This window comes from Gobio gobio (genome assembly GCF_949357685.1).
Source record: "Gobio gobio genome assembly, chromosome: 14".
Taxonomy (NCBI): Eukaryota; Metazoa; Chordata; class Actinopteri; order Cypriniformes; family Gobionidae; genus Gobio; species Gobio gobio.
In genome coordinates, this window is record NC_137107.1 from 38,653,222 (window position 1) to 38,667,990 (window position 14,769).

Genomic DNA, 14,769 nt, shown 5'->3' on the forward strand with positions numbered 1-14,769 from the left:
CCCTTAATTATGCAGAACTTTAATGCTTTATATAATGTAAATGAATGAGTTATAAAAAAATTCACCCCCCTCACAGTTGTCATGAAGGGCAAAATTAGCCGTATAGACCAAAACCACAATTTGTACCAGGCTGTAAACATGTTTTATTCTGCTGTAAAGTTGGCCATTTTAACATGGGGATCAGTGAGATTCTGCTCCCTTCTGGAGCCTGTCCCTAGCGGCCAGTTGATGAACTGCAGTTTAAGTCACTTCCGTATTGGCTTCAAGAGAAACTGCGGGAGGTTGCCGCTTGGACGAGACACTACAGGTGAATAGGGATTTTTTTTTTAATTACAAGATATCACTGTGAAACTTCTCCAGTTTATTACTGGCATAAACATAAGAAAAAAATATATTACAAGTTTTTTGTAAATTAATGTTTTAATATGCAAATGAGGCCTCATTTACTTAAATATACGCTAATTTGCATACATTTCCAAAAACTAAATCTGGAAATTGGAAAAGACCAGGTTTAAAATTGTTGGTTCTATTTGTTGACATATTATACGAAAGGGCTTTTACAGAGGGGATTCTGGATATCTTATTTTGTGCTTTAGTAAATTAGAGAATACTGACAATAGCCTTTAAAAAAATCAATTTTCGCCATGTTTTTTGGAGTAAAAGGTTCTATAAATCAGGATAGGAATGATATATCAACAAATCCCTCTGTTAAAGCCTTCGGAATATAGTTAAGTATAAAACTTAGGTGCTACTGAAGGGATATCTGACTCTGAGTGTGAGAAAAAACTGAGAAAACGGGGGAGGCGGTCGGTCGAAAGTTTACTTGATAAAGTTTTAAATATGGATATTTTTCTTACACAAACGCATCGATTCGCTTCAGAAGGCCTTTATTAACACCCCAGAGCCGCGTGGAGCACGTTATTTGATTGGCAGATGCACTTTTTATGGACTTCAAAAACAGAGCAACTATGAATCCAATTCTAATGCTTGGATTAGCCTGGACTTTTGTAATATAACTCAGATTTTATTCGTCTGAAAGAAGAATGTCATATACACCTCGGATGACTTGAGGGTGAGTAAATTATGGGCTAATTTTAATTTTTGGGTGAACTATCCCTTTAACTTATTTGAACTCGAGTGCCACACTTTTTACAATGGCATGTCATGCGCAAGGCGCTGCAAAACAAGTGCTCAATAGTCAAAGAAGTAGTGCAGTAGTTGGAATGCAGGGGTTAAACATAGTGTGAAAAGCGCTTTGAATTTTCAATGTATTCTTTTCCTCTCCATTGTGGCTATCTTAGACAATATAATGGGTTATATAAGACAAGGGTCATTAGAGAGGAGGCTAACACCATGTTCCAAACAGGAAGCAATAAATCACTTCTCTTTCATGATACGTTTTTGTCCGTGATTGTGACCATTTAGATTTGAACTTTAGAAGCTTTACTCTAGGTAGCCCCGACCACGGTGGAATCCCATTGGTTTAAAGTCTTGATCTTTATAGCAGTATATTAAACATCACATGTGTCCTGATCGGCTGTGAATGTGTGGACAGTTAAAGTCGGCATGAAACGGAAGTTGCAATAGTGTTTTCTTCCCTATTGTGACGTATATCTGTGAGTGAAACGGCTTTTTGAAAAAGAAAAAAATGTAGGGTGGGGCTTGATTTCGTCCAATGGGAATTGATTGGATGGTTGTGGATTGCTAGTGATGACATGTGAGTGACAGGTTGCCCCGCCCTTGCACCAGTAAACATCAGAGATGAGAAGAGATGTCGCTGCAAGAAGGAGGGGAAGTTATTTTGATTAAAGATTATGAGGGCACATGGAGAAAACAATAAAAAAATGTGCACGGATAAATCATTTTCAATAAACACTGCAATATTCCAAAAACGATTGTCCTCTTTATCTCACTTTTTGAGTTTAAGTGTATTTTGCTTGTTAATTATTTGCATTCTGGCATATTCCGCCATTAAATACTGCATAGCACGTCCATCCTGGATGTTATGGAGGAATAAACAGGAAGAAGCAGGAAAAATGAGGTCACTGGGTTTGTTTCATTAAAGGAAGGCAAGTCACTTCTTCCTGTTACTCATGTCTGCAAAGGTTATATGGGCTCTTTGGTGTCCTGCTCTGAGGAAAGAAACAGAAAGAGTCAAAGTCAAACTCTTTCAGGAGTCAAAGTGTGTTTGCATAACAATCCGTTCACACAGCGCAGCCTGCAAATGCCTCCGGACAGCTGCGTGGAAAATGCTTCCTAAACACCAGTGACATCTGAATAAAGACCTTCAGTTGATTATGTCAGTGCAGTTGGCGTTAAACCCACAAGCATGCGTGACAGACGTTAGCTAAGATTTACTACTATACTATCAAATCTTGAAGATCTCATTTAGTTAAATGAGATGAATGAGAGTTTGTCTGGGTCACCTGTTACTAACCGACTTACGGGACGGACACATGGTACACACAGACACGCTGTTCGAGGGGGAAAGATATTGCTAATCGGTTTACTCATGGCGTATGCAAAGATGAGTAAGTTCAGAAACACTGGAGCGGTTGTTCAGGACATCCTGAGGAAGGAGGGTGTGCGTTTCTAAATCAGGGAAACGGGAAAAATGCAGGGAATTCTGCATAGATGACTGAACAGGGAGTCAGACGGATAATGCTTGTGTGTGTGTGTGTGTGTGTGTGTGTCAGGTTGACTTGACTAGACAGTTTTATATGCTTTGCATCATGAAAAGAAATGTATGCTCCATTTAACTAATTTATAGTGTGCAATAAGTTAGTCTTTTTGCCCTTATAAAAAATACTATGGTAACCAGTGTTGTGGTAAGCTTTTAGTTGTCACCTCATTATTTTAGTGTGTCAATAAAACATTACCCAATAATTATAATAAATAACCCTGTAATACCCAATAAAATCATATAGCTAGGCTAGCTATGAATATGAATTCATTTCTTTTTTTAAAGTCAGTTGTTTTCTACCTTAAAAGCTTGGCTTTACATAAAAAGCAATTGGACATTTACACCATTGTTTCTCAGGTAAAAAATTGAACAATTCACTGACTAAACAGTGACGTATGGGGAATTAAACATATCAGCTTTTCAGCAAAGTGGAAACTATAACAATTGTAAAAGAAAACTAATATATTAACAAATGGTTCTCCGTTCAGAGTCATCGGTCTGTTTGACGTCACGCAGCTCTAAAAGCCAAACAAACAGCGTAGTGGCACCGAGCGCGTGAGGGGAGGGACTGACAGCGCTGGTAATCCTATTGTGTCCCGCGCAGCCGGTGCGCGAGGTGCTTGTGTGTGGAGCAGTGCGCGCGGCCGTTTGGAACATAAGTGGGATTTATTTCTGCAGTACTTTGAGTCCATACGTATGTAATAACTACCCGCAACTGGAAGCCAAAGGGTTAGTATGCAAACTGAGGCGTTCTTTTATAGTTGTGGCTTGTGTGGTGGTTTCATTTTGAGACTGCAAATGTTGCGCGTGTGTGTGTAAACACGACTGGATTCATGTGCTGAAGTCGCAAATGTGGGCATTTGCATGTTCAATATATCCCTAAGGGGAGATTCATATAGAACACGCGCGTTCTTGCGTTTAAAATATAGAAGAAACGCTCTCGAGACGCGTTTTACAAGTTGAACTATTTTTAACCTCTACCGCATGTTGCATGCATTACGAAAGTAATGTTAAAGAAATATTTTTAGAATATAATTGACTCATTTCTAAAATAAAACGTGTATCAGTTTAATATTTTAATGTATGAATCGCCTCATTTGATGTGACGAAATTGCCTTTCCAATAATTACATTTGTTTAGTTTTGAATGAAAAAGTTGCCTTTTTGTTATTCGTTTGTATGTTGAAATGTTGCATTATGTCAAATTATATGACACTTATTTAGTTCATATTTACTGTAGTAAAGCAGTGTCATGTGATGATGGTGTGTTTTTGTGGGAAATACTGCTCTATATTTATAAAGTATTATTGGAAGCACCAATTTTGGTGAACTTGAAGTCATCACTTGGCTTTCCATTGTGCCATATGTGTTATTATCAGCACAATTTACAGAAGCTGATTTGAATAGCTATAAGATGCATTAACACTACATGATACAATGGCATAGTTAGTATATAATGAAATGGTCGGTCATTAATAATGAGTACTCATTGCATCCACTGTGCAATAGTGGGTTAAACGGTGAAACTATCTTAAAAATGCTAAACTTGTCTTCTTGTCTGATGCATATATACATAGATCAACCTAATCACAGACGTAATGCAAGAATGCATCCTGGGTCTTTAGATTATAAGGGTGCTGTTATGCTTCTAGATGTATTATGACATTATCTTGACAGATGTTGAAACTGAAGCATTTTTGTTAGTCTTTCTGGGATGTTTAAGGGTTTGCGCATGAGATGGAGTGTTCCATATGTACGAATTCCATAGGACCAGCGCATGCAGATAAACACACAGAGCACAAGAGGAATGCGTGTGTCTACATCTAATTCTTGCGTTGTTTATTACACACACACACACCATGCACTGATGGTTCATGCCTGGCTATACATTACACTATGTAAACCTTCTCTCTAGTACTTAAACACACTGTCAAATATCTCTCTATATAGAAATAAACTGCTTTATGTGGTGTATGTTTACTCAAGTGTTATGTCTGTGTACGAATTCCGACTTAATGGTGCCAGTAACCTTGGCATTTGCATATATATATATATATCCAAAAAGAACTATAGTATCCTCAAAATGATGTGCTTTGCAAGTATAACTCATACTGTAATTCATTTCTCAACTGCATATAAGTGCTTTTCGATGTGTAAGCAATGCATCTGGAAGAACAGGCACACCAAAAAGCATGCAACGATGCATTTCGGCAGCATGATGTTATTTTAAATGTAATTAGCGGAGCCATTTGCATATTAGCCTTATTTATTGGAGATCGCTGGAGTAGATCTGTCAGCGGTGACATCGTGCTTGGCACATTATGCTTTGCTAACTGGCTCAGCCGTGCCCTGGTCATGAAGATGGGTGATTGTTGAACGCTCAGCGGGCACAAAGGGCTCTCGTTAGCCTCCTGAGTGTGTGAACTGGCACCGGGATCAATGGCAGCGGGCTTGTGAAAAGCTGGTTCATTATGAACCCTTGAGAGCTTGTCACTCACCCGCTGCGAGGTAGAGAGGAGCCGAGAGATGGACGGTGATCTCAGATCTTTAAAGCTTCTGTTTACAAAGGGGTGCTGCTGATCCTAGAACTGCATAAATGGGTCACCTCTATGGATCTATACTCATGGGGAAGTCTAGTTTAAAGAGCCGCATCGAGGTTAATGTACAGCCAGGTGATGGAGGGGAGGGGAGAGAGCGTATGGGTCATAGATCGTCAAGTTTGTTTGGAGAGGAAGGTAATCTATTAGAGTATCTGTAGGTAGCAAGTGTGGGGTCACAGGTCTCTGGAGTCAACTAGTGCTGGTTAGTGCTGGGTAAAATGATTGAAGAAAGAACCATGGCGTAGTTGAAGCAGTGGTAATGTTGTTTATAAGGAAATGCAGTATATAGGCTAGTGGTTTTTGTTTTCATGCCGTTGTTTGGTACTTTGGTTTCATGCAAGACGCTATTCTAGATTAGAGTCACATTTTTTTGAATGGCTTCCAGCTCTTTGAACCAAACCAAATGCTGTTTCATGCATACTGAGTTTTTTACACTGTTAAAGACTTAGATTCCCATGCTAAACATGGAAAAAAAATGTTTTTTAAAAGTTGGTTGTTTTAAGGAGTATTTCTGTGCCAAAAATACTTCTTCCGGTTTCGTAAGTTTTTTCCGAGTAGACGTCTACGTGACGTCATCAAGGGCGGAATGTCCTTGTATGGGCCGTACGGATTCTTCCCCCGGAAGGGGGCGTGCACGCGACAAGAGTTAAGGCCAATTTATACTTCTGCGTCGAGTGCACGCAGAAGGTACGGCGTACCATACGCATAGACGCGTTGGATACGCCGTACCCTGACGCGCACCTCTCCAAAAATGTAACAACGCGTCAATTCTACGCGGACCGCAAGCGCTGATTGGTCTGCCAGAACCCCTCCCTCAGGGCAATAAATAAATAAATATGCGATAGGAGTGTGTGTGTGTGTGTGTGTGTGTGTGTGTGTGTGTGTGTGTGTGTGTGTGTGTGTGTGTGTGTGTGTGTCAAGAAATGGGATGATAGTTCCTTACGTCTGCTATAACACAATATTTTGTAGTCCAGCGATTCTTTATGCTAGTAAATAAATACATAGATCCGCTGAGTATAGTTTATTTATTTTCTCATTAAAACCAAATATGTTAATCAGTAATTGTATATCAAGAACAGGGACACATTAGGGTGCATTTCGTGAATGAAGTCTCCGCAATAGCAATCGATTGCTCGAGCCACCGCTACTGAAAACAGCGGCCACGAGCTCTGCATGATTTCACAAACGCATTCCAGCGCCAGATCGCCTTATTTAACTTTACTAATCAACTAGAGATGCTTAATTTGTATTAGATACAACAACTCAAGCTGCAAGAAAAGCCGCTCTCTCACTGCTGCTGATAATCCGACATGAATGTACACATTCTACACAACAAGCTGCTTCTTCTTCGGCTCTTGTCTTGATTACACCAACATGCCCGAGGACACTGCCTACTAGCGTCTGCATTTGTAATTGCACATTGACGTAGACAACAGCGCAGAAGTATAAATGCTCACGATGGCGTCGGCTACGCGCGTAGCCTACGGCGTACACTTTTGGTTGTCAGGGCAAGACAACCCTGTAAAGCTTTCCAAAAACCCAGAGTTTATGGGACAGTGGATGGAGTTTGTTTTTCCGGAGCAGCAACGGAGTTGCTCAAGTGTTTTTGTTTGTTCCCTGCATTTCGGCGACGATCGTTTTATAAACAAGGCCCGGTTTAACTCCGGATTTGTAGCTCGTCTAATGATGAAAGATGGATGGTCCCAGCGGTTAAGGTTCACGGTCGTGTGTTGGAAGATGGCGGTGAGTAAAACTGCTTCAAATGTCTTTGATTTGTTAGCTCTCAGTGCACCTCAAGTACACAACATGACGTGCAAAACCGTTCCACTTGCTACTGCTTTAAGTCCTTATAAACCTGGTTTATGACCTCATAAACCATGAGTAAACACACACAAATGTTGTAAAACTCGCGCATGACAAGCCGCTAAGCAAATATATACAGTTACACATACCACATAGAGACGTCCTGCTGTAGTCATTGCTGCTGCTGCTCCTGTTCAATTTCAGCCTCCGGATCAGATTCTGGATCAAATATGTGTGGTTGAATCTGATTGATAGTCATGGCTTATTTGGGAGAATGTTTTCTTTTCCATGTTTAAGGATGTCACAGCTCTCAACGCAATAGCTGCATGCGCTCGTGGCTGTTTATCTCCGCCTACACGACACGCCTCCAGCCGCATGTTTTTTTCCGGAAAGACTCAGTACAGCGTATCTTTCTCTTATAAATATGATAAAACTAAAGTCTTTTCGAAGATATGAAGGATGCAATACTACTCTATAGGTACTCAAGATTTACACGAGATTTACTGAAACTGAGTGTTTCACCCCCCCCTCCCTTTAATCCATGCAGTGAAAGTGAATGGGGATGGTAGCTGTTGATTTCCAAAAATATCAACAACAAAAAAAGCACTATAAAATAGTTCAGACCACCTTGACATTGGACATTTAGGGTGCTTTCACACTAGCAGTTTTGGTGCGCACCCGGGTTCGATTGACGTCAGAGTTCGGTACGTTTGGATGATGTGAACGCGGTCTTCCGAACTCGGGTGCGCACCCGCGAACCGTACCAGAGTCCGCTTAAAAAGGGTGGTCTGGGGTACGGTTCATGTGAACTCCGGTACGGTTCGCTGCTGATGTGAACGCAATCGTAATAAATCGCGGAAGTGAACCGCTATTAATGACGGATGATTTGATAAAAATGTGTGTTTGTGTGTGTTTCACTCATTTTCCTGACGAGCGTGACTGACATACTGCAAGCAGAGAGCTGTAAATCTCATTTCTGCTCGTCTTCAGCATTCTTTAGAGCATTGCAGTACATTTGCGGCATATAGATGCAAGTGCCATTACGTACTGAAGCTTTAGAAACAAAACCAATGGTTAAAAAACTAAAATATAAAAGTGAGGTGAGCAACGCTATGCATTTTGCCGCCTTCACGCTCGCTGTCGTTACTAAGCAACCGGGTAAACAGCTGCTGCTTTGATGACGCAAACGCACCCCGGTTTGGATCCAAATAATATAATATGAACACAGTCCAGCGGGGGCAGGGGGAGGGGGGAGCAATCGAACTCGGGTTCGGTCCCGGCAATCGAACCAAGTGTGAAAGCACCCTTAAAGTGATAGTTCACTCCAAAATTTAAATTATCCCATAATTTACTCACCCTCAAGCCAGTTATATTAAAAAACGTCCTGGCTAATCCAAGCTTTATAATGGCAGTGAATGGCAGCCCAAATTTTGAAGCCCAAAAAAGGGCACCCATCCATTATAAAAGTAATCCATACGGCTCCGTGGGGTTAATAAAGGCCTTCTGAAACGAAGCCATGGGTTTGTGTAAGAAAAATATCCATATTTAACTGCCTTCCGTATTCAACTTTTGAAGAAAATGTAACGCATTTCACAGTTCAAAACGCTTATGCTACGTCGTCGCACCAGTTACGCTTTTTCCGTAAGTTGAATACGGAAAACAGTTAAATTAACATGTTAAATATGGATATTTTTCTTACACAAATCGCTTCAGGATTACTTTTATAATGGATGGATACACTTTTTGGCTTTCAAATTTTGGACTGCCATTATAAAGCTTGGAAGAGCCAGGATTTTTTTTAATACAACTCTGATTGTATTCATCTAAAAGAAGGTCATATAGACCTAGGATGGCTTGAGGGTGAGTAAATCATGGGCTAATTTTCATTTTTGAGTGAACTATCCCTTTAACAACCGTCAACCTCCCAAATGCGGGTGGATTTCAACAGTGGTGTGTAACGCAGTCACTTCTACTAGTCACCTTGGCGTGTTGAAATTTATATATAATATAATTTTTTTTGTCAAAAGTGTTGTCAAAAATATTGATTTTTCAATACATATTGATAGGGAAATATCTGAAACGCTTCCAATACTCAATTTCCGCACACAATACCAGCTGCGCTTTCTTGTTCTCTCATGATCTTTCCGATAGTGAGATGACACACAAACCTGCCTCTCCTCACTCACTCATTTCATTTGTTCCGGATGAATTTGATGTACAGGGCTTGAATTTCAGCGTGGGGTTGCGCGTATTTGCACATAATTTTACTCATCCTTGCAGTTTTTTTTGCTCAAACCCAAAGTGCGCATAGATAAAAGCCTCTCACTACTAAATTAAGTTGGGTTTTTTTCGCTGCTTATTGAGCTTAAACAGTCAAATACACAAAATAATGACAAAATGCCGGTCTTGGCAAGTATTCACATAAACGCAGTCAGTTATGTTTTAAGTGAACGTAAATATTTGAGAAAGAAAAAGTATGTGTAACAGTATAATAGATCCGTGCATCAGGTCTTAAAGTGACAGCTGCCTTATATACCTGCTGCCAAATAATGAGATAATATTAAAAATATCTATTTGGCAGTTTTTCCCCATGGTAACGATGGCAAAATTGTGGCCAGTGAAAATGCTGAGTGGCTAGTAACTTTGAAAAACCACTAGCCACAGAGGCTGGTGAGCGAAAAAGTTTTTGTCAAGCCCTGAATACTTCAGAAGTATTCAGACGCCATATAAGTATGAACTACACTATACTGTACAAAAGTTTTGGGTCAGTAAGACATTTTTTTTTTAAAGAAATGAATACTATGTGACAATAAAGACATGTATAATAATGTCTTATTTCTATTTTAAATACATTCTGTTCTTTTGAACTTTACACCGCCTTAACTGTCACCGTCCCACTGGTGGGACGCCTGGCACTCTTTTTTTGATCGCCTTTTTTTCGTATCATATATATTATTAATTATCATAAATTAGGTATCATTCGAAAGCTTACAAACTCAAAATTCATCCTTTGAAAACCGTTTTGAAATCAGACGTTGCGTTACCATGGAAAAGGTACTTTAAATTCCTCTAGCAGGCTCCTCCCCTTATGGGCGGTGTCATGTTTCATATTACAACATTTATTTTAACTACTTTATAATCAAAATCTTTTCTAATCTTGACAAAACACATATCGTCGGAAAGGTCTGAGTCTCAAGGTTCCATATAATGGGTTACTGTTTTGTGATGGAAGTGACATTTGGACAGAAATTTACAGGAAAATGCATCAAAAAACAATCAATGGAATTACAATGACACCCGCTGGCTATTTTTGGTACAGCACCTAAACAAAATCTCATGGAAACTTCGATTTTTGTGATATCCACTTCAAATTTGGAACACAACTTGGTTAGACATATGGCTTTGATTTTATAGTAATTTTAGATTAAAACATTTTTGTAAAATATATATTTATATTTATATAAAATAAAAAAATTATTAGTACAGTATTTTTTATTTACAGTCAATTTAAACTTCCATAAGTTTTTCATACTTTCATATTTTGAATTGCTTTCATTGCAGCAATAATCTGTCGAGTGTCTGCTTTTAAAACAAAACAAGACAAGGTCTATATTCCAAAGCATTCTTGAATTATAGTCCTTTAAGTTTGGAAGGTGCATTTTCATGTGTATTCTCAAAAAGGGGGGTGACAGTTTCAAAGAATCCTGGATACAAATATACAAGCGTTTCCACAAAAGTATTAAAAAGCACAACTGTTCTCACCGTTGATAATAGTAAGAAATGTTTCTTGTTTACCAAATCAGCATATCAGAATGTTTTGTGAAGGATCATGTGACACTGAAGACTGGAGTAATGATGCTGAAAATTTCAAATGATATCAAAATAGAAAGCAATTATTTTCTATTGCAATATTGTTTCAGCAGCCTTTCTGAGCACTAGCGTCTTCCTTCAAAAACATGTCTTGCCTCAAAATTTTGAATGGGAGTAAGTGTTTTTTAACCTGTAATACCAATTGGAGCTCAAATTGAGGCCTTTAGGGTTTATAATCATGCTCTCTATCCATTGAATTGGAGAAAATGACCTATTTTTAAATGTCCGATGGATTTATTGAAGTGTGAAATGTCATTTCGGAACCTTTCCATAGCTGTGACTGCTCACCAATGTCTGTCCTTCCATTTCTAGATCTTTTGCCTCACTGATAAAGCAGCCGTGCATTGCAGCTGAGAGGAATGAGCTGGCTAGCCCTTCTATACATTCTCTCTCTCTCTTGATGAAACAGGTGCTTTGTTAATTGGCGAAGAGGCCTTGCATACTGCTAGATGGACTCATTTACGATTCATTTAGCCTCCTCTTGGTCCTCAGATGGTCAGTTCAGGCCTCTTGTGCGAGTGTGCATGTGTTATATGTGCTCAAGTGGTAGGAAGATGAGACCGCAGCAGATGGTCTGTAAACAGTGTTCTAGCCGGACCCCTGTCGAGTCTGCCCTTTGTTGCAGGCATGCATTCCTATGTGAGCGGGTCTGTGCATATGCCATGACACTTTAGTCTTGGCTTAGGTTGCCGTTATCTTACTCTCCATTCATCTCCAGCCTCAGGCGGTGGGCTGCTGCTCGGCATTCCAGCTTTTGTCTCCTTCATTTCCATTTGTAAAACAGGTGTGGATGCCGAAACACTAGAGCAAGTTTACGAAATGTAAATGAGATAGGTTGCGCTGACTTTGAAGACCTTTCTTTGAATGGTTTTATGTGTTGTTTTAGTAAACGAAAATGTATCTTAATAGGTGACATGATAGGTAAAACTACTATATCATAATGAAAGTTATTTACATGTTAAAGAAGTTTAACAAAAGTTCCAAAATGGTGCAGGAATTTTGGTGCATGAAAGGAAAAACAACAGAATATGGTCTCACCATGCTTGCTTTTCTTGTTTATTGGAGGGTTTTCTTTTGCTGGAATGTTTTTTGGTCAAACATTCCACTGCCATGTCTCAATTCAGTAGGCAAATCTTTCAGAACATAATACAGGGCAGAGTTTGTGAATTTAACACCCTGGTTGCTTACCCAAATTAATTAAGGCAGTCATTTACATAAATTAAACTAATGCAAATCTGACAAGCGAAAACAAATCTGACAAAAAATAGGCCACACCACTCTCGGTTGTGCACGAAAGCTATTTCCGAATCAATCGCTCCGTTTCGAGGGGTGCCGTCTATGGAAGCACCGCTGTCGTTGTTCCTTCAATGATTTCCATCTGCTTTGCTTCTCGGCAGTCTATAAATACATTTTTAATGGTCGCAAAACTGATCTTGTTGCAGACAAAAATCGATGATAAAGACAGCGGCGAGTCCCTGGAGAACTACACAAATGAACGCAATGAATAATTTAGTCTTTCACTCTAATCATATCTCCATTAACTCTTAAAACTCTCCCTCAGCTCACGGATCGGACATGTCGGATATGCTTTTAAAGACTTGTAATCATCTCTCTCAATATGGATGAGGGGCAAAACCAGATGTGTCCGGTATTGATCGGATTTTCTTTCCGTTTTTGTTTCTGTGAATGTGTGTGTCCTACATATTTGCTTAAACCATTTGAGTGGGAAAATATCTGCACTATAAAAAATTAGAATGCTAAAGGGTTTTGCAGTCTGAGCCATAAAAGCTTAAGTTCCCTGAATGACATTTTATTCTCTTGTGGCTGAATCTCAAAACCTGTAAAAAACATGTTTGGGTCTTTTAAAAAAATAAAATCTATCGATGGATGGATGGATGATGGATACACTCTAAAAAAAATAGTGCTATATAGCACTATGTGATAAAGCGAGCTTTACCAGATCGCTTGGGGACGTAGTTAATGTCCGTAAGATGTAAATTGCAGAATGCAATTTTGTAAATTGTAAAATGCCATTGCGGAAAGTGGTTCTTGGCTCGTAATCATAAGGGAACCTCTTTATGTGCTGTATAGCACCATATCTTTAAAGGTGCTCTACAGCACCTTTGTCAAATGGTGCTATATAGAACCCATAAGAGATGCCATATCGCATTTTATTTCTTCAACAAAAATGAATGGTAGCAGTGCTATAGCACCTCAGTCATCCCAAAGAACTGGTGAAGATCCACTGAAGAACCATACAGGGGCTTAACAGGTTCTGTATACGGTAGCTGTGCTATAGCACCTCAATCATCCCACATAACCGGTCAAGATCCGCTGAAGAACCATACAGGGGCTTAACAGGTTCTGTATACGGTAGCTGTGCTATAGCACCTCAATCATCCCAAATAACCGGTCAAGATCCGCTGAAGAACCATACAGGGGCTTACCAGGTTCTGTATGCGGTAGCGGTGCTATAGCACCTCAATCATCCCAAAGAACCGGTGAATAACCAACGAAGAACCATACAGGGGCTTAAAGCTACACTGTGTAACTTTTTTAGCTAAAAACACTTAGTTCTTTCAAAAATATGTGCTCATTAAAGGGTTAGTTCACCCAAAAAAGAAAATTGTGTCATTAATTACTTACCCTCATGTCGTTCGACACCCATAAGACCTCCGTTCATCTTCGGAACACAAATGAAGATATTTTAGTTGAAATCTGATGGCTCTGAAAGGCCTCCATTGGCACAATGCACGGTACACTCTCAAGACCCTTAAAAGGTACTAAAGACGTCAGTACAAAGTCCATCTCACTACAGTGGTTCTACAATAACTTTATGGAGTGACGAGAATAGTTTTTGTGCGCAAAAAACCCTAAATAACGACTTGTATAGTGATGACGATTTCAAAACACGGCATCATGAAGCTTCGAAGTGTTATGAATCAGTGAGTCGAATCAGCGGTTTGAATCGCCAAATTTCAGCAGTTTGGCGGTTTGACACACGATCCGAATCATGATTCGACTCACTGATTCATAACGCCTTGAAGCTTCATGAGACCGTGTTTTGAAAACACTATATAAGTCGTTATTTAGGGTTTTTTTGCGCACAAAAACTATTCTCGTCACTCCATAAAGTTATTGTAGAACCACTGTAGTGAGATGGACTTTGTAACGACGTCTTTAGTACCTTTTAAGGGTCTTGAGAGTGTACCGTGCATTGTGCCAATGGAGGCCTTTCAGAGCCATCAGATTTCAACTAAAATATATTCATTTGTTTACTGAAGATGAACGGAGGTCTTACGGGTGTCGAACGACATGAGGGTAAGTAATTAATATGACAGAATTTTCATTTTTGGGTGAACTAACCCTTTAATGTATATTAACTTCTTTCAAGTAATAAAGTATTCTCGTAAGTTTATAATATGCCATTGAAAATACATACGGGTGAGGGGTTCGAATGCAGGTCGCCATGTTGCCCCTCCATCTTGAAAGTACATTAGCCAAAGAGGGACATATCAGTAAATTCAAGCTTCGCCTTTCACGTTTTAACACTCGATGGCACCGTGTCGAATGTGGACGAGGTGAGGCTGGAATTCATGTTAATCTTGGACTAAATCGGCCACCGTAGGAGTTAAAACGAAATCGGAATTGAGAGGAACAGAAACGAATATTCACTGGATGGTCATATACCTTTTCAACGCTAGATGGGGGAAAATATCACACAGTGTAGCTTTAACAGGTTTTGTATACGGTAGCAGTGCTTATAGCACCTCAGTCATCCCAAAGAACCTGTGAAGATCCGCTGAAGAACCAT

At 39.6% G+C, this 14,769-nt stretch overlaps 1 protein-coding gene across 2 annotated transcripts in view; it reads left to right on the forward strand.

Annotated features, from left to right (window-relative positions):
- arhgap24 (Rho GTPase activating protein 24) overlaps positions 1–14,769 on the forward strand; it is a 165,652-nt gene that overhangs the window by 124,749 nt on the left and 26,134 nt on the right. Inside the window, exon 1 of one of the 2 annotated variants that reach the window (XM_079835016.1) lies at positions 3,275–3,412. The exons of the other annotated variant lie outside the window; for it this stretch is intronic. The gene's annotated coding sequence lies outside the window, so the exon portion shown is untranslated. Of the gene's footprint in view, positions 1–3,274; positions 3,413–14,769 lie in introns of those variants that run through there. 2 annotated transcript variants of the gene reach the window in all.